This window comes from Triticum aestivum, chromosome 3A (assembly GCF_018294505.1).
Source record: "Triticum aestivum cultivar Chinese Spring chromosome 3A, IWGSC CS RefSeq v2.1, whole genome shotgun sequence".
NCBI lineage: Eukaryota > Viridiplantae > Streptophyta > Magnoliopsida > Poales > Poaceae > Triticum > Triticum aestivum.
Window position 1 is genome coordinate 80,747,217 of NC_057800.1, and position 20,981 is coordinate 80,768,197.

Sequence of the window (20,981 nt, forward strand, 5' to 3'; positions counted from 1 at the left end):
TGTCACATCCCTAGCTTCTGGTGTTGTCTAGTGTTTGCATCTTGCTTGCATCATGTTTAAATTTCTGAAACTTGAATTGAGGATTGTTGAAACCTCAGAAATCTGATTAAAAGAAGGGAAAGCACCCTTTAAATAGCATTCTATGAATCCAAAATGCCCTAAAAATAGTTTTGTGAATTTTGGCAAGAGTTATATATCAAACCAAAATTCTGGAACATTTTTAAGGAATTATTTGGTCTCTGAATTTAAATTAGTAATCTATTTGAATTTGGGGATATATTCATAATATATAATGAATATATTTTCAAATGCTTTGAAATGTTTTATGTACTTTTGGAATAGTCCAGAGAGGTAACATAAAATATCTCAGAGTGTTTTGGCACTGTTTTGAATTCATTTTGAATTTTGAATCAGTGGCAAAATGTATAAATAAAAACAAAACAAAAACAGAGATAAAATCAGAAAAGGCAGAGGACTTACCAGGTCCTTACCTGGCGCCCACCTCGTGGCCCAGCACTGTAGCTGAGGCCCAGCCCAGCAGGCAGCCGACACGCCAGTCATCTCCCTCCTCCCGCCAGTCGGACGGGGCGCGTGCCCAGCGCGCGCGCGCGTTTGGCGCGGCACGCAGCACCCTGCCTGGCTGCCCCATCGTCGCCCTGGACGCCTCCCGCGACGCCACGCAGCCTTCTCGACCCCCTCTCACTCTCCCCCGGCCTCGTCCCCTCCTCTGTCCTGCTCCTCTCACCACCGAACGGAGCCGTCGCCACCGTCACCGTTCATCATGGCCATCGACCTCCCCACGCCCAGCCATCCCGACCACGAGCTCCGCCTCTCTGCCGCGCACCTCTACGCCGAACTACACGACCCCGTACGCCCTGAAGCCTCGTGATCGAGCTCATCTTCTCTGCACGGCCACCGAAGATCGCCATCGTCGCCCCGTCGCCTCCAAGCCTCCCCTGAGCCACTGAGCCGCTCGTCTGATTCGCCGTGAGCTTCTCCTTCGTTCCCCTCTCTCCCCTTGCTCGATTGCGCCATGTAGTCGTCATTCCCATCGGACCCGAGAACTCACCGCCGCCGGCCATGGCGCCGCCATAGCTAGAGCGCATCCACGACGCATCCGAGCCTACCCCCGTGCTCAGCGAGTCCACAGGACTCCGTAGCAACCCGCAGCTCGTCCTTCCGTGCATCAAAACGCCGTTTCCGAGCATGCCGTAGCTCTGGCCGCCGCCCAAGTGGTCGCCGTCATCGACCCCAACCTCCCTGCACCCAGCTGCGTACACCCCTAGATGCAGGCGGGCGAGGGCTCCCTTCTGGTGCCCTCAGCGCACCCAGCCGCTGCCCCTAGCGCCACCCCGGCGAGTCGCCGCCGCACCGGATGGTCGGCGGCGGTTAACTCCGGCTGTGCCGATGTGGCACAGCCATTAGTGGCTAATCCCTCCACTAACCAACCCCCCTAGGCCACTGACTCATGGGCCCCACGCCCTAATTAACATAGATTACATTTTATGTTTAGTTTTAACTAACCTCAGTGGGCCCACGAGTCAGCTTTGACCAAGATGACATGGCCGTTGACTGGGCCCACTTGTCAGCGACCTAACCAACCTTGTGTCACTGACCAGTAGGCCCCACTGGTCAGGTTTGACATGAGCTGACGCTGTTGACTAGCTGATGTCAGCATGATGCATTGATGACACAGTAATCATTTTCCTGGATTATTTCTAATTCTAAATGATTTGGAAATTCTAGAAAATATCCAAAACTTCGAAAAATCATAGAAAATAATCTATAACTCCAAATGAAAAGTTTTATATATGAAAAATTATCAAAAAATCCAAGGAATCTGTTTATGGCATTTTCATGCATGTTTGAGCAAGTTAACCTCACTGTTTAGTCCAAAACATGATAATGCACTATTTGAATTCATAGTTTGAATTTGAATTTGAACCTTGAGTTCAAATCAACCCAAAACCTTTCTGTTACTAGTTGCATTAGCTCAAATCACAACATATTGTCATGCCATGATCATGCATCATATTGTGCATTGCATTGATTGTGCTCTTCTCTGTTGCCGGTGGTTGTCCCCTCTCGATAGACGTTGTACCTTGTGATCGTTGACACTGATGAAGACCCAATGACACCTTCAGAAGTGCCAGGCAAGCAAAAAAAACCTTATTCATTCCGATACAAACCCACTCTCTCGCTCCTGCTCTCTTTTACTGCATTAGGACAACACCGATTCAACTGTTACATGTTGCGGTAGTTGAACCCTTTCCTCTGCATGACCTGTCATTGCCACAGTAAATAGATGAAACCCACTAGCATGAGTAGGAGTTGTTTGAGCCCTGATGTGCCTACTCATTCATGCTTGTTTGTCAGGCCTGCTACTGCTTAGAGTTGAGTCAGGTCTGATTCATCAAGGATGAATTGGAATGGTGACGAACATGTCCTACTGTGCGTGAGCTAAGTATGTGAACACGATTTGGTAAAGGTAGCGGTGAGAGGCCATGTAGGAGTACATGGTGGGTTGTCTCATTGCAGCCGTCCTCAGGAACTGAGTTTTGTGTTTATGATCCATGAATAGTTACTACCACACATTGGGCTCCGGGCCCTCCAAGCTCTCTCAACTTATTAATCAACTTGATCTCTGTCCAGGAGTTGCAACTAGTTTCTGGTGTTTGTAGGTAGTGTTAGTAGTCTACCAAGTGGCACCTGGTATAGGTGGGCTTGGGACAGACTAGGCACAGTGGCACGGTGTACCAAGTGGCACCCGGTTGGTGGGCTTGGGAACCCTGCTCACATCGTTTGGGGCCGTGAGCGACACCCCAGACGGATCTCCTTGCGGATGGAACCCGAATAGGCGATAAACCTGGACGAGAGACTTGTGTGGTTAGTCAGGTCATGGCCGACTCCCTCGCCCGGCTTCCGCTTGAAGGTTGCTGAGGTACATGACGTGTACAGGGCGATAAGTGGCGAGAGCGTGTGTGAAGAAGTACACCCCTGCAGGGTTATCATTATCTATTCGAATAGCCGGATTCCTCAGATATGGAATCTTGGACCCCTTGCATAGTTCATAGACAAGCGAAAGTGGATACTTTAAAATGCGCAAGATAAGTGTGAGTGCTATGGATGGCGTTCTCACAAGGAGACGGGAGTGGATCCATAGTGGTGTATTGGTATGGTGAATTTGTGGACTCGTGTGCGCCACCTCAAAGAGTTACTTGCAGTCGTAGTTCAGCATAGCCACCGAGTCAAAGCTGGCCTGCTGCAGTTAAACTCCACCACCCCCTTTGTTGATACCGATGCATATGTAGTAAGTTCTGATGTAAGTCTTGCTGGGTACATTTGTACTCACGTTTGCTTAATTTATGTATTGCAGAGAGACTTCAGTCCCGCTAGTAGCTCCGCTTGGACTTCGATGTTTAGCTCATTACCTCAGCTACGATCTTGTAACTTGGGAGGGTCTTGTAGATAGTCAGGCTTCTCAGCCTTTTTCATTTGTAGATGTCTGTACTCAGACATGTTATGCTTCCGCATGTACTTTGACTTGTATGCTCTGAATGTTGGGTCGTGAGACCCATGTTTGTAATATCTCGCTCCTTGGAGCCTAATGAATAAATACTTGAGTCGTAGAGTTATGTTGTGATGCCATGTTGTATTTACACATATCGAGCATATTGTGTGTATGATTGAAATGCTTGGTATGTGTGGGATCCGACAACCTAGTTGTCTATCCTTGGTAGCCTCTCTTATGGGGAAATGTAGTCTTGTGCTTCCATGAGCCATAGTAGTCCGCTACAGCAGGTTCACCGGAGTCCTGCTAGCCCAGCACTACTGCTCCGGCACACTTGACTGGCCGGCATGTGATTCACTTCGTTCCTGTGTCTGTCCCTTCGGGGAAATGTCACGCGGTGACATCCGGAGTCCTGCCTGGCCTGCTACAGCCCGGGTTCCCGGAGTCCTGTTAGCCCAGTGCTACAGCTGGGATTCGCACGCTGCGGACCGACATGCTCGACGTTGATTCATGTATGCATGTCCCCGTAAGTTAGTGCCACCTTGGGTTCACGACTAGTCCTGTCGGCCCGGGTTCTCTGTCATAAGGATGCTAGCAACATTATCATATATGTGAGCCAAAAGGCGCAAACGGTCCCGGGCCATGGTAAGGCGACACCCGTGGGAATACCGTGCGTGAGGACGCAAAGTGATATGAGGTGTTACAGGCTAGATCGGTGTGACTTAGAATCGGGGTCCTGACAGCTTTGGTATCAGAGCCTGACTGCCTGTAGGATTACCAAGCCATTTTGGTCGAAGTCGTGTCTAGAAATGCTTTAGTTATATAAGGGAATTGATTGCGGATGGGAACGTAAGGCTCTTTTTACTCCTTATCCTCATGACCTTCTGATCTGAGTCATCCTCTTCTCTTCTACGGGGATTAAGAACTAGGCCTTCTCATCTATCTATCAGGATGATGAGTTACTATGATAGAGACTTATAGGATTGATGGATTCAAGCCTTAGTTCAGTTTCTACTTCCGTGTGTTCATATTTGGTCTCAGAACCTTGATATTGTGACGTTGAGTGGTTATGCCACTATTTCGCAAGATGTCTCAACTATTTTTGAGCAATTACAGCCGTTATGGTGTCCGAGTCATCCCAGGTTTCCAAATAGTCCGATGCATTTGCAAATCCCTTCTTTCCGTTCTCGATGTTCCTTTGGGCCAGATTAAGCACACTAATCGATCTGTTGAGGTACTCCGTTACCTTGATATGTATGTTGGAGTTAGTATTATGGCCCTAGGTGTCTCAGAAGATTACCTAGTAATCTAGCTATGTTTTGTGTTCCCCGTGTGATGATTCTGGCCATCATTCTTGAAAGCATCATGTGATGCCATTTAGTAGTAGGTATTCTACTCCTGTGTTCTTGACCCAAGAATCACTCTATTCACTTCGTGTTGATATTGCTGCTAGTTCCTTTAGGATATTAGTAACCTTTGTGACAGTCCTCGAGGTCCATGGTATTTCCTTCTTCCAAATACCATGAACCATTAAGGCAGAAGTTCTTTGAACCAAAAGATCACCATTAGAGCACTCCTGAGGAGTTCTCCATTCATAATTGTGACTCTGCCAGTCCTACCTCTTAGCATGGGTTATCCGGAAGAAATATGTTGAACTTGTTCGACATACTAACCTATGCATCCACAACTCAGAAAGTTAATATATTCCTTGAGTTGTCCCCCTTTAGTTGTATTCCGACCTTAGCCTATCAGTTGATAGTCAAGAGTATGTGTGCATTCGTGTTTATCGGAGCCGTTTACTCTTGTGGTCCGTCAAGCCATTCTATTCCAGAATGACTAGGAGAAACAAACTCCAGTACCTCATCCATTTCTAAGATTGGGTCAAAGCAGTTGTATTCCGCAGATCAAATGCAATCAAGCTTTTGAGTCTGTTCTACCCTGAAGTATTGCCCACTTTATGTCAAGAATATCATGAGAATTGCACCATCTCTTATGAATTCTTGATGCAGTGATACTTCTTGCCATCATTTTTCATTCCTCGGCCCCGTGTTGTCGCAACCGGAATGCCGGCAAGTGAACTATGATGTGTGAAATAAATACTCCTAGCAACTCTGCTGCTTAGTAGTTAATGGACAGTAATATCATTCTTAGTGTTCTGATTATTGAATCATCACCCTAAGGTTGATCGTGCTACCTAGTCCTTATTTCTGGTGCACTCTTCGATCAATGAGTTAGGATTTTCAACCCCTTTCTTATTGGATCATATCATCTTGCCTCGAAAGCAAGATTGTTCTCGAGCATAGTAACATATCGGTGGTTTGTGATGTTCCGAATATCTTCTCGGAAGTATTACCAGGTTCACACCTGACCACTATGTTGAGTTCGTGATCATGCTGGTTTTCCTCCAAACCACCCATTCTCCAAGAATTTGTGTTGGATACCCCTGAGCTAGTTGATTAAGCTAAACAACAACTTGGAGAGTTGGAAGATAAAAGCTTGTCTGACTTAGTTTGTGTAACGGGATATCTTTTGTGTGTGTGTTGAAGGAAGATGATATCTCCGTCGATTGGTCCTCGTGATCAGTTGTTGGATCTATTGCCTTGTCAAAACTTAGACGTGAGTATGGGCTATCGTCAACTCAAATCAGAACCAACGATGTTCCTAATGTTGTCTTACTCGTGGTTGATCCATCGAGCATACACCATTACATATTTTGGTCTGACCAATGCTATCACCGTGTTCACATGATGGTGGAAGTCCAGTGATATGGAAATTCGGATGAGTTGTTGTTGAGCCCATCAGCAGCATTTTGTCTCCCCCATGATTCATGTTGAACATCAAACTAGCATTGGAAACTTTGTAAGCAATGCCTTCGTGTTTCGTTCATGAAGCTTATGCTTGGATGGAAGAAGTGACTTCCTCAAATTCATGTGCATTTGGAGCAAGTTGCCACCATAAGTTCGAGAAAGATTGTTTTGTTTCCTCTGGTACCATCCCAAGTTAGTTATGCATACGTGCGAAGTATTCTATGGTTTGGTAGATTAATTACCTCCATTCCATATGTGTCCCTATCACACCAAGCCACCGACTGATTTGTTCTAGGAGAAGGAGTTAAGTGCTAATCCATGGTAATGCACAAGACCTCGATATCCTCGATGATGGTTCCCCACCTGAACTCGGTAGTGTTTCATTATAAGACTACTACGTGGTCATGCTTGTCTGGGACAGTGTGTTCACATGTTTGTAGCAGAACCAGCTCATGTTTTGGAGCTTACCACCGTAGTCCATTTCCTGAGAATCCTGCAACGTCATCTCGTCGACTTGTGTTGCAAACTTTCTTTTTTCTCTCTAGACTTGATGAGTCTGGAATATCCTGACACCAACCAGATCTGAATCTCAGGCGGATATGATGGTTGGAGCATTTTCCAAGAACTATAATATTGGTCTCTCGATAACCAGTAAAGTGGATGTCGTGGCCAACACATCCAGCCGGAAGACCTATTATTGTAGTATCTCGATTGAAGAAAGTTGGCCACCTTCCCATGAGGATTTCGTAGGATTTACCTCCACAGTTAATCCTTACGGATTCTTGTGCTTCCGAAGTCTGACCTTTTACTTGATGTCCTAGATACCAAACCATATCAATAAATGGGTTATCCTAGCACATCAAGGAGAACATTAGAAGCGGAGTGCTAAATGTCTCTCGGTCGATCATCCAGATTTTGTTTCCTTGGCCTCGCTAAGGTGAAATCTGAGAAAGTGTTATCTTCCTTTGCATCTGCATCATCCATCACCATTCATCATGGTGGTATGTTATGTTGCCAGGATCCTTGACACGGATATTGGTAAAACCTTGATGAATATGGAGATGCTCAAGTTCTTGAGAGCACGTGCAAGCACTAGGTTTTACCGTTGGCATTAACTGGGATTTGCTTCCAGTTTCCTCGGTTATGTTATAAGCTTTTCAAACAATGGACTCACTCTCGACTGTTGAGTTCTTCCCCAGTTACCAGAATCATTCCCAACATTTGCATTTTGTTTCCAGCTTGCACCTCAGTAGTTGTTGTTCAGGATCAACTTCAAAAGTAGACTTACCATGGGTCCCATCCATTTCCGATGATAAGCAAAATCATCCATTGCGTTGTCTTCAACAAGGTAGTCCACATCATCCATTCTAGTATGAGTATGCCATTTCTTCAAGCTCCTTCACGCGATCGTTTGTGATTGCCTCAGGCTGGTGAGAAGAGTTTCAATGATCTCTGAATCAAAAGTAATTCTTTTTGCCACTTAAGGGAATAATTCTATGAGTCACCTTCCCCGAGGTATCATGTTACGAAATCATGGCAAATATCTCCTTGCTACTTTGAAATTCATGCTCCATCTTATTCGAGTATGGAATTGTTGCCTACCTAGTGAACCTTCGCCATCCGTTTCACTCCATCCCTCTAGGTGTATGCTTCGTGTCTCAGCTCGAGAGATGTTACTATGTCACATTCCATGAGTTGATCTTGTGATCATTAAGATGATCCTAAGTTGCTTGAACCTCAGGAAGGTCGATTCTTCTTAAATTCTCCCTTTCCACTCGTTGTCATGTTGGATGTAGTTCTCAAAGCAAGACGTCGAGATCAAGGTGATGCAATGAATCAACATCCTCGAGAAAGACATCTGGATCGTGAAGATTGTGATAGCTTGTGTCCCTCTATCTTCTTACCTCACGACTTGAATCTCAGGACGAGATTCTTGTCTAGTAGGGGTGAGCTGTCACATCCCTAGCTTCTGGTGTTGCCTAGTGTTTGCATCTTGCTTGCATCATGTTTAAATTTCTGAAACTTGAATTGAGGATTGTTGAAACCTCAGAAATCTGATTAAAAGAAGGGAAAGCACCCTTTAAATAGCATTCTGTCAATCCAAAATGCCCTAAAAATAGTTTTGTGAATTTTGGCAAGAGTTATATATCAAACCAAAATTCTGGAACATTTTTAAGGAATTATTTGGTCTCTGAATTTAAATCAGTAATTTATTTGAATTTGGGGATATATTCATAATATATAATGAATATATTATCAAATGCTTTGAAATGTTTTATGTACTTTTGGAATAGTCCAGAGAGGTAACATAAAATATCTCAGAGTGTTTTGGCACTGTTTTGAATTCATTTTGAATTTTGAATCAGTGGCAAAATGTATAAATAAAAACAAAACAAAAACAGAGATAAAATTAGAAAAGGCAGAGGACTTACCAGGTCCTTACCTGGCGCCCACCTCGTGGCCCAGCACTGTAGCTGAGGCCCAGCCCAGCAGGCAGCCGACACGCCAGTCATCTCCCTCCTCCCGCCAGTCGGACGGGGCGCGTGCCCGGCGCGCGCACGCGTTTGGCGCGACACGCAACACCCTGCCTGGCTGGCCCATCGTCGCCCTGGACGCCTCCCGCGACGCCACGCAGCCTTCTCGACCCCCTCTCACTCTCCCCCGGCCTCGTCCCCTCCTCTGTCCTGCTCCTCTCACCACCGAACGGAGCCGTCGCCACCATCACCGTTCGTCATGGCCACCGACCTCCCCACGCCCAGCCATCCCGACCACGAGCTCCGCCTCACTGCCGCGCACCTCTACGCCGAACTACACGACCCCGTACGCCCTGAAGCCTCGTCATCGAGCTCATCTTCTCTGCACGGCCACCGGAGATCGCCATCGTCGCCCCGTCGCCTCCAAGCCTCCCCTGAGCCACTGAGCCGCTCGTCTGATTCGCCGTGAGCTTCTCCTTCGTTCCCCTCTCTCCCCTTGCTCGATTGCGCCATGTAGTCATCGTTCCCACTGGACCCGAGAACTCACCGCCGCCGTCCATGGCGCCGCCATAGCTAGAGCGCATCCAGGACGCATCCGAGCCCACCCCCGTGATCAGCGAGTCCACAGGACTCCGTAGCAACCCACAGCTCGTCCTTCCGTGCATCAAAACGCCGTTTCCGAGCGTGCCGTAGCTCCAGCCGCCGCCCAAGTGGTCGCCGTCGTCGACCCCAGCCTCCCTGCGCCCATCTGCGTACACCCCTAGATGAGGGCGAGCGAGGGCTCCCTTCTGGTGCCCTCAGCGCACCCAGCCGCTGCCCCTAGTGCCACCCCGGCGAGCCGCCGCCGCACCGAATGGTCGCCGGCGGTTAACTCCGGTTGTGCCGACGTGGCACGGCCATTAGCGGCTAATCCCTCCACTAACCAACCCCCCTAGGCCACTGACTCATGGGCCCCCTGCCCTAATTAACATAGATTACATTTTCTGTTTAGTTTTAACTAACCTCAGTGGGCCCACGAGTCAGCTTTGACCAAGATGACGTGGCCGTTGACTTGGCCCACTTGTCAGCGACCTAACCAACCTTGTGTCACTGACCAGTAGGCTCCACTGGTCAGGTTTGACAAGGGCTGACGCTGTTGACTAGCTGATGTCAGCATGATGCATTGATGACACAGTAATCATTTTCCTGGATTATTTCTAATTCTAAATGATTTGGAATTCCAGAAAATATCCAAAACTTTGAAAAATCATAGAAAATAATCTATAACTCCAAATGAAAAGTTTTATATATGAAAAATTATCAGAAAAATCCAAGGAATCTGTTTATGGCATTTTCATGCATGTTTCAGCAAGTTAACCTCACTCTTTAGTCCAAAACATGATAATGCACTATTTGAATTCATAGTTTGAATTTGAATTTGAACCTTGAGTTCAAATCAACCCAAAACCTTTCTGTTACTAGTTGCATTAGCTCAAATCACAACATATTGTCATGCCATGATCATGCATCATATTGTGCATTGCATTGATTGTGCTCTTCTCTGTTGCCGTTGGTTGTCCCCTCTCGATAGACGTTATACTGACGCTGTGATCGTTGACACTGATGAAGACCCAATGATATCTTCAGAAGTGCCAGGCAAGCAAAAAAAACCCTTGTTCATTCCGATACAAACCCACTCTCTCGCTCCTGCTCTCTTTTACTGCATTAGGACAACACCGATTCAGCTGTTACATGTTGCGGTAGTTGAACCCTTTCCTCTGCATGACCTGTCATTGCCACAGTAAATAGATGAAACCCACTAGCATGAGTAGAAGTTGTTGGAGCCCTGATGTGCCTACTCATTCATGCTTGTTTGTCAGGCCTGCTACTACTTAGAGTTGAGTCAGGTCTGACTCATCGGGGATGAATTGGAATGGTGACGAACATGTCCTACTGTGCATGAGCTAAGTATGTGAACACGATTTGGTAAAGGTAGCGGTGAGAGGCCATGTAGGAGTACATGGTGGGTTGTCTCATTGCAGCCATCCTCAGGAACTGAGTTCTGTGTTTGTGATCCATGAACAGTTACTACCACACATTGGGCTTCGGGCTCTCCAAGCTCTCTCGACTTATTAATCAACTTGATCTCTGTCCAGGAGTTGCAACTAGTTTCTGGTGTTTGTAGGTAGTGTTAGTAGTCTACCAAGTGGCACCTGGTATAGGTGGGCTTGGGACAGACTAGGCACAGTGGCACGGTGTACCAAGTGGCACCCGGTTGGTGGGCTTGGGAACCCTGCTCATATCGTTTGGGACCGTGAGCGACACCCCGGCCGGATCTCCTTGCGGATGGAACCCGAATAGGCAATAAACCTGGACGAGAGACTTGTGTGGTTAGTCAGGTCGTGGCCGACTCCCTCGCCCGGCTTCCGCTTGAAGGTTGCCGAGGTACATGACGTGTACAGGGCGATAAGTGGCGAGAGCGTGTGTGAAGAAGTACACCCCTACAGGGTTATCATTATCTATTCGAATAGTCGGATTCCTCAGATATGGAAACTTGGACCCCTTGCATAGTTCATAGACAAGCGAAAGTGGATACTTTAAAATGCGCAAGATAAGTGTGAGTGCTATGGATGGCGTTCTCGTAGGGAGACGGGAGCGGATCCATAGTGGTGTATTGGTATGGTGAATTTGTGGACTCGTGTGCGCCACCTCAAAGAGTTACTTGCAGTCGTAGTTTAGCATAGCCACCGAGTGAAAGCTAGCCTGCTGCAGTTAAACTCCACCACCCCCTTTATTGATACCGATGCATATATAGTTAGTTCTGATGTAAGTCTTCCTGGGTACATTTGTACTCACGTTTGCTTAATTTATGTTTTACAGAGAGACTTCAGTCCCGCTAGTAGCTCCGCTTGGACTTCGACGTTTAGCTCGTTACCTCAGCTACGATCTTGTACCTTGGGAGGGTCTTGTAGATAGTCAGGCTTCTCAGCCTTTTTCATTTGTAGATGTCTGTACTCAGACATGTTATGCTTCCGCATGTACTTTGACTTGTATGCTCTGAATGTTGGGTCGTGAGACCCATGTTTGTAATATCTCGCTCCTCGGAGCCTAATGAATAAATACTTGAGTCGTAGAGTTATGTTGTGATGCCATGTTGTATTTACACATATCGAGCATATTGTGTGTATGATTGAAATGCTTGGTATGTGTGGGATCCGACAACCTAGTTGTCTATCCTTGGTAGCCTCTCTTATGGGGAAATGTAGTCCGCTATAGCTCGGTTCACCGGAGTCCTGCTAGCCCAGCACTACTGCTCCGGAACACTTGACTGGCCGGCATGTGATTCACTTCGTTCCTGTGTCTGTCCCTTCGGGGAAATGTCACGCGGTGACATCTAGAGTCCTGCCTGGCCTGCTACAGCCCGGGTTCCCGGAGTCCTGTTAGCCTAGTGCTACAGCCCGGATTCGCACGCTGCTGACCGACATGCTCGATGTTGATTCATGTATGCCTGTCCCCGTAAGTTAGTGCCACCTTGGGTTCACGACTAGTCCTGTCGGCCCGGGTTCTCTGTCATATGGATGCTAGCGACACTATCATATACGTGAGCCAAAAGGCGCAAACGGTCCCGGGCCATGATAAGGCGACACCCGTGGGAATACCGTGCGTGAGGACGCAAAGTGATATGAGGTGTTACAGGCTAGATCGGTGTGACTTAGAATCGGGGTCCTGACAGCATCACATACTGCATCCCGCATATCATACCATGTTTGCATCATGTTGTTTGAGCATTGCACATGGTTGATTGTGTTCCGTTTGCTTGTTGTTCTTGTTTGGGTAGAGCCGGGAGACGATTTCGTGAACGAGGAGCCCGTTGAGTTCACTTACGAGGATCAAGTCAACTCTGACAACTTTGCAGGCAAGATGATCATACCCTCGAAATCACTTCTATCTTTGCTTGCTAGATGCTCGCTCTTTTGTTATGCCTATGCTACGATACCTACCACTTGCTTATCATGCCTCCCAAATTGCCATGTCAAACCTCTAACCCACCATGTCCTAGCAAACCGTTGATTGGCTATGTTACCGCTTTGCTCAGCCCCTCTTATAGCGTTGCTAGTTGCAGATGAAGATTGAAGATCGTTCCTTGTTGGAACATTGTTTATTGTTGGGATATCACTATATTATCTTATTATCTTAATGCATCTATATACCTGGTAAAGGGTGGAAGGCTCGGCCTTTTGCCTAGTGTTTTGTTCCACTCTTGCCGCCCTAGTTTCCGTCATATCGGTGTTATGTTCCCGGATTTTGCGTTCCTTACGCGGTTGGGTTATAATGGGAACCCCTTGACAGTTCGCCTTGAATAAAACTCCTCCAGAAATGCCCAACCTTGGTTTTACCATTTGCCACCTAGCCTCTTTTTCCCTTGGGTTTTCGGAGCCCAAGTGTCATCTTATTTAAACCCCCCCCCCCCGGGCCAGTGCTCCTCTGAGTGTTGGTCCAAACAGACCCACTTGCAGCGCCACCTCGGGGAAACTTGAGGGTTGGTTTTAGTTGTACGTAGTGTTCGTCTGAGTGTGCCCTGAGAACGAGATATGTGCAGCTCCTATCGGGATTTGTCGGCACATTCGGGCGGTGTCGCTGGACTTGTTTTACCATTGTCGAGGATGTCTTGTAAAACCGGGATGCCGAGTCTGATCGGAATGTCTCGGGAGAAGGAATACCCTTCGTTGACCGTGAGAGCTTGTGATGGGCTAAGTTGGGACACCCCTGCAGGGATTTGAACTTTCGAAAGTCGTGCCCGCGGTTATGGGCAGATGGGAATTTGTTAATGTCCGGTTGTAGATAACTTGAAACTTAACTTAATTAAAAATGAATCAACCGCGTGTGTTACCGTGATAGTCTCTTCTCGGCGGAGTCCGGGAAGTGAACACGGTGTTGGAGTAATGCTTGACGTAGGTTGCTATAGGATCACTTCTTGATCATAGCTCTTTGTTCGTGCTTTGCCTTCTCTTCTCGCTCTCTTTTGCGAACAGGTTAGCCACCATATATGCTAGTCACTTGCTGCAGCTCCACATCATAACTTTGCCTTACCTATAAGCTTAAATAGTCTTGATAGCGAGGGTGCGAGATTGCTGAGTCCCCGTGACTCACAGATTACTTCCAAAACCAGATGCAGGGACCGATGATACCGCTCCAGACGATGCGCTTGAGCTCAAGTGGGAGTTCGATGAACACTCTCGTCGTTACTATGTGTCTTTCCCAGATGATCAGTAGTGGTGCCCAGTTGGGGGGATCGGGGACTTTGTCGCATGTGGGGGTTGATATTTATTTTGGTACCATAGTCGGACCATGAGTGTATTGGATGATTGTGATGTTATTCATGTATTTGTGTGACGTGGCGAGTGTAAGCCAACTATGTATCCTTTCCCCTTTTATATATTTACATGGGTTGTTGTGAAGATTACCTTACTTGCGACATTGCTTTCAATGCGGTTATGCCTCTAAGTCGTGCTTCGACACGTAGGAGATATAGCCGCATCGAGGGCGTTACATAGGTGCATCTATATTATTTCTCTAAGAATCTTGCTCAATTCTCTTAGGGTGGCCTTCATGATACAAAGGTTCCTGAGTCATTCTACCAGTTCTAGTAGCCACTCTAACAGCATAATCATTATTCTTACTATTAAATTCATTGAGCAAATCATTTTGAGCTTTCAGTACTTGTTCTACTTGACTGGTAACCATAGAAGCATGTTTACTAATAGGTTTAAGTTCACCTTTGACATTAGCCATATAATCACCCAAGTGTTCAAGCATATTTGAATTGTATTTCAATTGTCTACCAAAATAAGCATTAAAATCTTCTTGCTTAGCCATAAATTTATCAAACTCATCTAAGCATGGGCTAGCAAACTTAGTAAATGGGATTTCAACTTTATCATATCTATAGAGAGAATTTACCTTTACTACCTGTGTCAGGTTATCAAGACCATGTGTTTCTTCAATAGGTAATGGATTAAGATCATATGTTTCTTCAACAGGCAGTAAATTAAGACCGTGTATTTCTTCAATAGGAGGTAAATTCTTAACATCTTCAGCTTTAATACCTTTTTCTTTCATAGATTTCTTTGCCTCTTGCATATCTTCAGGACTGAGAAATAGAACACCCCTCTTTTTCGGAGTTGGTTTAGGAATAGGCTCAGGAGTTGGCTCAGGAAGTGTCCAATTATTTTCATTTGGCAACATATTATTCAATAGAATCTCGGATTCATCCGGTGTTCTCTCCCTGAAAATAGAACTAGCACAACTATCCAGGTAATCTCTGGAAGCATCGGTTAGTCCATTATAAAAGATATCAAGTATTTCATTTTTCTTAAGAGGATGATCAGGCAAAGCATTAAGTAATTGGAGAAGCCTCCCCCAAGCTTGTGGGAGACTCTCTTCTTCAATCTGCACAAAATTATATATATCCCTTAAAGCAGCTTGTTTCTTATGAGCAGGGAAATATTTAGCAGAAAAGTAATAAATCATATCCTGGGGACTACGCACACAACCAGGATCAAGAGAATTAAACCATATCTTAGCATCACCCTTTAATGAGAACGGAAATATTTTAAGGATATAAAAGTAACGAGTTCTCTCATCATTAGTGAATAGGGTAGCTATATCATTTAATTTAGTAAGATGTGCCACAACAGTTTCAGATTCATAGCCATGAAAAGGATCAGATTCAACCAAAGTAATTATATCAGGATCAATAGAGAATTCATAATCCTTATTAGTAACACAGATAGGTGAAGTAGCAAAAGCAGGGTCAGGTTTCATTCTAGCATTAAGAGATTGCTGCTTCCATTTAGCTAATAACCTCTTGAGTTCGTATCTATCTTTGCAAGCTAAAATAGCTAAAGAGGCTTATTTATCAAAAACATAACCCTTAGGAATAACAGGTGAGTATTCATCATCACTTTCATTAGTATTATCATATTCCATATTTTCATTCTCTCTAACCCTAGCAAGTTGTTCATCAAGAAATTCACCAAGTGGCACAGTAGTATCAAGCATAGTAGTAGTTTCATCATAAGTATCATGCATAGCAGAAATGGCATCATCAATAACATGCGACATATCAGAACGAAGAGCAAAAGCAGGTTTAGGTGTCGCAAGCTTACTCAAAACAGAAGGTGAATCAAGTGCAGAGTTAGATGGCAGTTCCTTACCTCCCCTCGTAGTTGAGGGATAAATCTTGGTTTTTGGATCTCTCAAGTTCTTCATAATGATAAGCAGATATAAATCCCAAGTGACTCAAAGAATAGAGTTATGCTCCCCGGCAACGGCGCCAGAAAATAGTCTTGATAACCCACAAGTATAGGGGATCGCAACAGTTTTCGAGGGTAGAGTATTCAACCCAAATTTATTGATTCGACATAAGGGGAGCCAAAGAATATTCTCAAGTATTAGCAGCTGAGTTGTCAATTCAACCACACCTGTGCAGCAAACTATTTAGTAGCAAAGTAATATGATAGTAGTGGTAATGGTAGTAAAAGTAGTGTTTTTGGTATTCTGTAGTGATGATAGCAATAGCAACGGAAAAGTAAATAAGAAAAGAACAATATATGGAAAGCTCGTAGGCAATGGATCAGTGATGGAGAATTATGCCGGATGTGGTTCATCATGTAACAATCATAACATAGGGTGACACAGAACTAGCTCCAATTCATCAATGTAATGTAGGCATGTATTCCGAATACAGTCATACGTGCTTATGGAAAAGAACTTGCATGACATCTTTTCTCCTACCCTCCCGTGGCAGCGGGGTCCTAATGGAAACTAAGGGATATTAAGGCCTCCTTTTAATAGAGTACCGGAACAAAGCATTAGCACATAGTGAATACATGAACTCCTCAAACTATGGTCATCACCGGTAAGTATCCTGATTATTGTCACTTCAGGGTTAACGGATCATAACACATAATAGGCGACTATAGACTTGCAACATAGGATCAAGAACTCTCATATATTGATGAAAACATAATAGGTTCAGATCTAAAATCATGGCACTCGGGCCCTAGTGACAAGCATTAAGCATAGCAAAGTCATAGCAACATCAATCTCAGAACATAGTGGATACTAGGGATCAAACCCTATCAAAACTAACTCGATTACATGATAAATCTCATCCAACCCATCACCATCCAGCAAGCCTACGATGGAATTACTCACGCACGGCGGTGATCATCATGAAATTGGTGATGAAGGATGGTGTTGGGGAACGTAGTAATTTCAAAAAAAATCCTACGCACACGCAAGATCATGGTGATGCATAGCAACGAGAGGGGAGAGTGTGATCTACGTACCCTTGTAGATCGACAACGGAAGCGTTTGGTTGATGTAGTCGTACGTCTCCACGACCCGACCGATCAAGCACCGAAACTACGGCACCTCCGAGTTCTAGCACACGTTCAGCTCGATGACGATCCCCGGACTCCGATCCAGCAAAGTGTCAGGGAAGAGTTCCGTCAGCACGACGGCGTGGTGATGATCTTGATGCACTACCGTCGCAGGGCTTCGCCTAAGCACCGCTACAATATTATCAAGGACTATGGTGGAAGGGGGCACCGCACACGGCTAAGAATATGATCACCTGGATCAACTTGTGTGTCAAGGGGTGCCCTCTGCCCCCGTATATAAAGGATCAAGGGGAGGAGGCCGGCCGGCCCTCTATGGCGCGCCAAGGAGGAGTCCTCCTCCTAGTAGGAGTAGGACTCCTACTAGGAGGGGGAAAGAAGTGGGGAGGGAGAGGGAAAGGGGGGCACCGCCCCCCTCTCCTAGTCCAATTCGGACCAGGGGGAGGAGGCGAGCGGCCCACCTTTGGCTGCCCCTCTCTCTCTCCACTAAGGCCCATATGGCCCATTACTTCTCCCGAGGGGGTTCCGGTAACCCTCCGGCTCTCCGGTTTTCTCCGAAATCACCCGGAACACTTCCGGTGTCCGAATATAGCCGTCCAATATATCAATCTTTATGTCTCGACCATTTAGAGACTCCTCGTCATGTCCGTGATCACATCCGGGACTCCGAACTAACTTCGGTACATCAAAACTCATAAACTCATAATATAACTGTCATCGAAACCTTAAGCGTGCGACCCTACGGGTTCGAGAACAATGTAGACATGACCGAGATACGTCTCCGGTCAATAACCAATAGCGGAACCTGGATGCTCATATTGGCTCCTACATATTCTACGAAGATCTTTATCGGTCAGACCGCATAACAACATACGTTGTTCCCTTTGTCATCGGTATGTTACTTGCCCGAGATTCGATCGTCGGTATCCCATACCTAGTTCAATCTCGTTACCGGCAAGTCTCTTTACTCGTACCGTAATACATCATCTCACAAATAACTCATTAGTTGCAATGCTTGCAAGGCTTATGTGATGTGTATTACCGAGAGGGCCCAGAGATACCTCTCCGACAATCGGAGTGACAAATCCTAATCTCGAAATACGCCAACCCAACATGTACCTTTGGAGACACCTGTAGAGCACCTTTATAATCATCCATTTACGTTGTGATGTTTGGTAGCACACAAAGTGTTCCTCCGGCAAACAGGAGTTGCATAATCTCATAGTCATAGGAACATGTATAAGTCATGAAGAAAGCAATAGCAACATACTGAACGATCGGGTGCTAAGCTAATGGAATGGGTCATGTCAATCAGATCATTCACCTAATGATGTGATCCCGTTAATCAAATAACAACTCTTTGTTCATGGTTAGGAAACATAACCATCTTTGATTAACGAGCTAGTCAAGTAGAGGCATACTAGTGACACTCTGTTTGTCTATGTATTCACACATGTATTATGTTTCCGGTTAATACAATTCTAGCATGAATAATAAACATTTATCATGATATAAGAAATAAATAATAACTTTATTATTGCCTCTAGGGCATATTTCCTTCAGTCTCCCACTTGCACTAGAGTCAATAATCTAGATTACACAGTAATGATTCTAACACCCATGGAGCCTTGGTGTTGATCATGTTTTGCTCGTGGAAGAGGCTTAGTCAATGGGTCTGCAACATTCAGATCCGTATGTATCTTGCAAATTTCTATGTCTCCCACCTGGACTAGATCCCGGATGGAATTGAAGCGTCTCTTGATGTGCTTGGTTCTCTTGTGAAATCTGGATTCCTTTGCCAAGGCAATTGCACCAGTATTGTCACAAAAGATTTTCATTGGACCCGATGCACTAGGTATGACACCTAGATCGGATATGAACTCCTTCATCCAGACTCCTTCATTCGCTGCTTCCGAAGCAGCTATGTACTCCGCTTCACATGTAGATCCCGCTACAACGCTTTGTTTAGAACTGCACCAACTAACAGCTCCACCGTTTAATGTAAACACGTATCCGGTTTGCGATTTAGAATCGTCCAGATCAGTGTCAAAGCTTGCATCAACGTAACCTTTTACGATGAGCTCTTTGTCACCTCCATATATGAGAAACATATCCTTAGTCCTTTTCAGGTATTTCAGGATGTTCTTCACTGCTGTCCAGTGATCCACTCCTGGATCACTTTGGTACCTCCCTGCTAGACTTATAGCAAGGCACACATCAGGTCTGGTACACAGCATTGCATACATGATAGAGCCTATGGCTGAAGCATAGGGAACATCTTTCATTTTCTCTCTATCTTCTGCAGTGGTCGGGCATTAAGTCTTACTCAACTTCACACCTTGTAACACAGGCAAGAACCCTTTCTTTGCTTGATCCATTTTGAACTTCTTCAAAACTTTGTCAAGGTATGTGCTTTGTGAAAGTCCAATTAAGCGTCTTGATCTATCTCTATAGATCTTAATGCCTAATATGTAAGCAGCTTCACCGAGGTCTTTCATTGAAAAACTCTTATTCAAGTATCCCTTTATGCTATCCAGAAATTCTATATTATTTCCAATTAGTAATATGTCATTCACATATAATATCAGAAATGCTACAGAGCTCCCACTCACTTTCTTGTAAATACAGGCTTCTCCAAAAGTCTGTATAAAACCAAATGCTTTGATCACACTATCAAAGCGTTTATTCCAACTCTGAGAGGCTTGCACCAGTTCATAAATGGATCGCTGGAGCTTGCACACTTTGTTAGCTCCCTTTGGATCGACAAAACCTTCTGGTTGCATCATATACAACTCTTCTTCCAGAAATCCATTCAGGAATGCAGTTTTGACATCCATCTGCCAAATTTCATAACCATAAAATGCGGCAATTGCTAACATGATTCGGACAGACTTAAGCATCGCTACGGGTGAGAAGGTCTCATCGTAGTCAATCCCTTGAACTTGCCGAAAACCTTTTGCGACAAGTCGAGCTTTGTAGACAGTAATATTACCGTCAGCGTCAGTCTTCTTCTTGAAGATCCATTTATTCTCAATCGCTTGCCGATCATCGGGCAAGTCAACCAAAGTCCATACTTTGTTCTCATACATGGATCCCATCTCAGATTTCATGGCTTCAAGCCATTTTGCGGAATCTGGGCTCACCATCGCTTCTTCATAGTTTGTAGGTTCATCATGATCTAGTAGCATGACTTCCAGAACAGGATTACCATACCACTCTGGCGCGGATCTCACTCTGGTTGATCTACGAGGTTCAGTAGTATCTTGTTCTGAAGTTTCATGATCATCATCATTAGCTTCCTCACTAACTGGTGTAGGTGTCACTGAAACAGTTTTCTGTGAAGCACTACTTTCCAATAAGGGAGCAGGTACAGTTACCTCGTCAAGTTCTACTTTCCTCCCACTCACTTCTTTCGAGAGAAACTCCTTCTCCAAAAAGTTTCCGAACTTAGCAACAAAAGTCTTGCCTTCAGATCTGTGATAGAAGGTGTATCCAATAGTCTCCTTTGGATATCCTATGAAGACACATTTCTCCGATTTGGGCTCGAGCTTATCAGGTTGAAGCTTTTTCACATAAGCATCGCAGCCCCAAACTTTCAGAAATGACAACTTTGGTTTCTTGCCAAACCACAGTTCATAAGGCGTCGTCTCAACGGATTTTGATGGTGCCCTATTTAACGTGAATGCGTCCGTCTCTAGAGCGTATCCCCAAAACGATAGCGGTAAATCAGTAAGAGACATCATAGATCACACCATATCTAGTAAAGTACGATTACAACGTTCGGACACACCATTGCGCTGTGGTG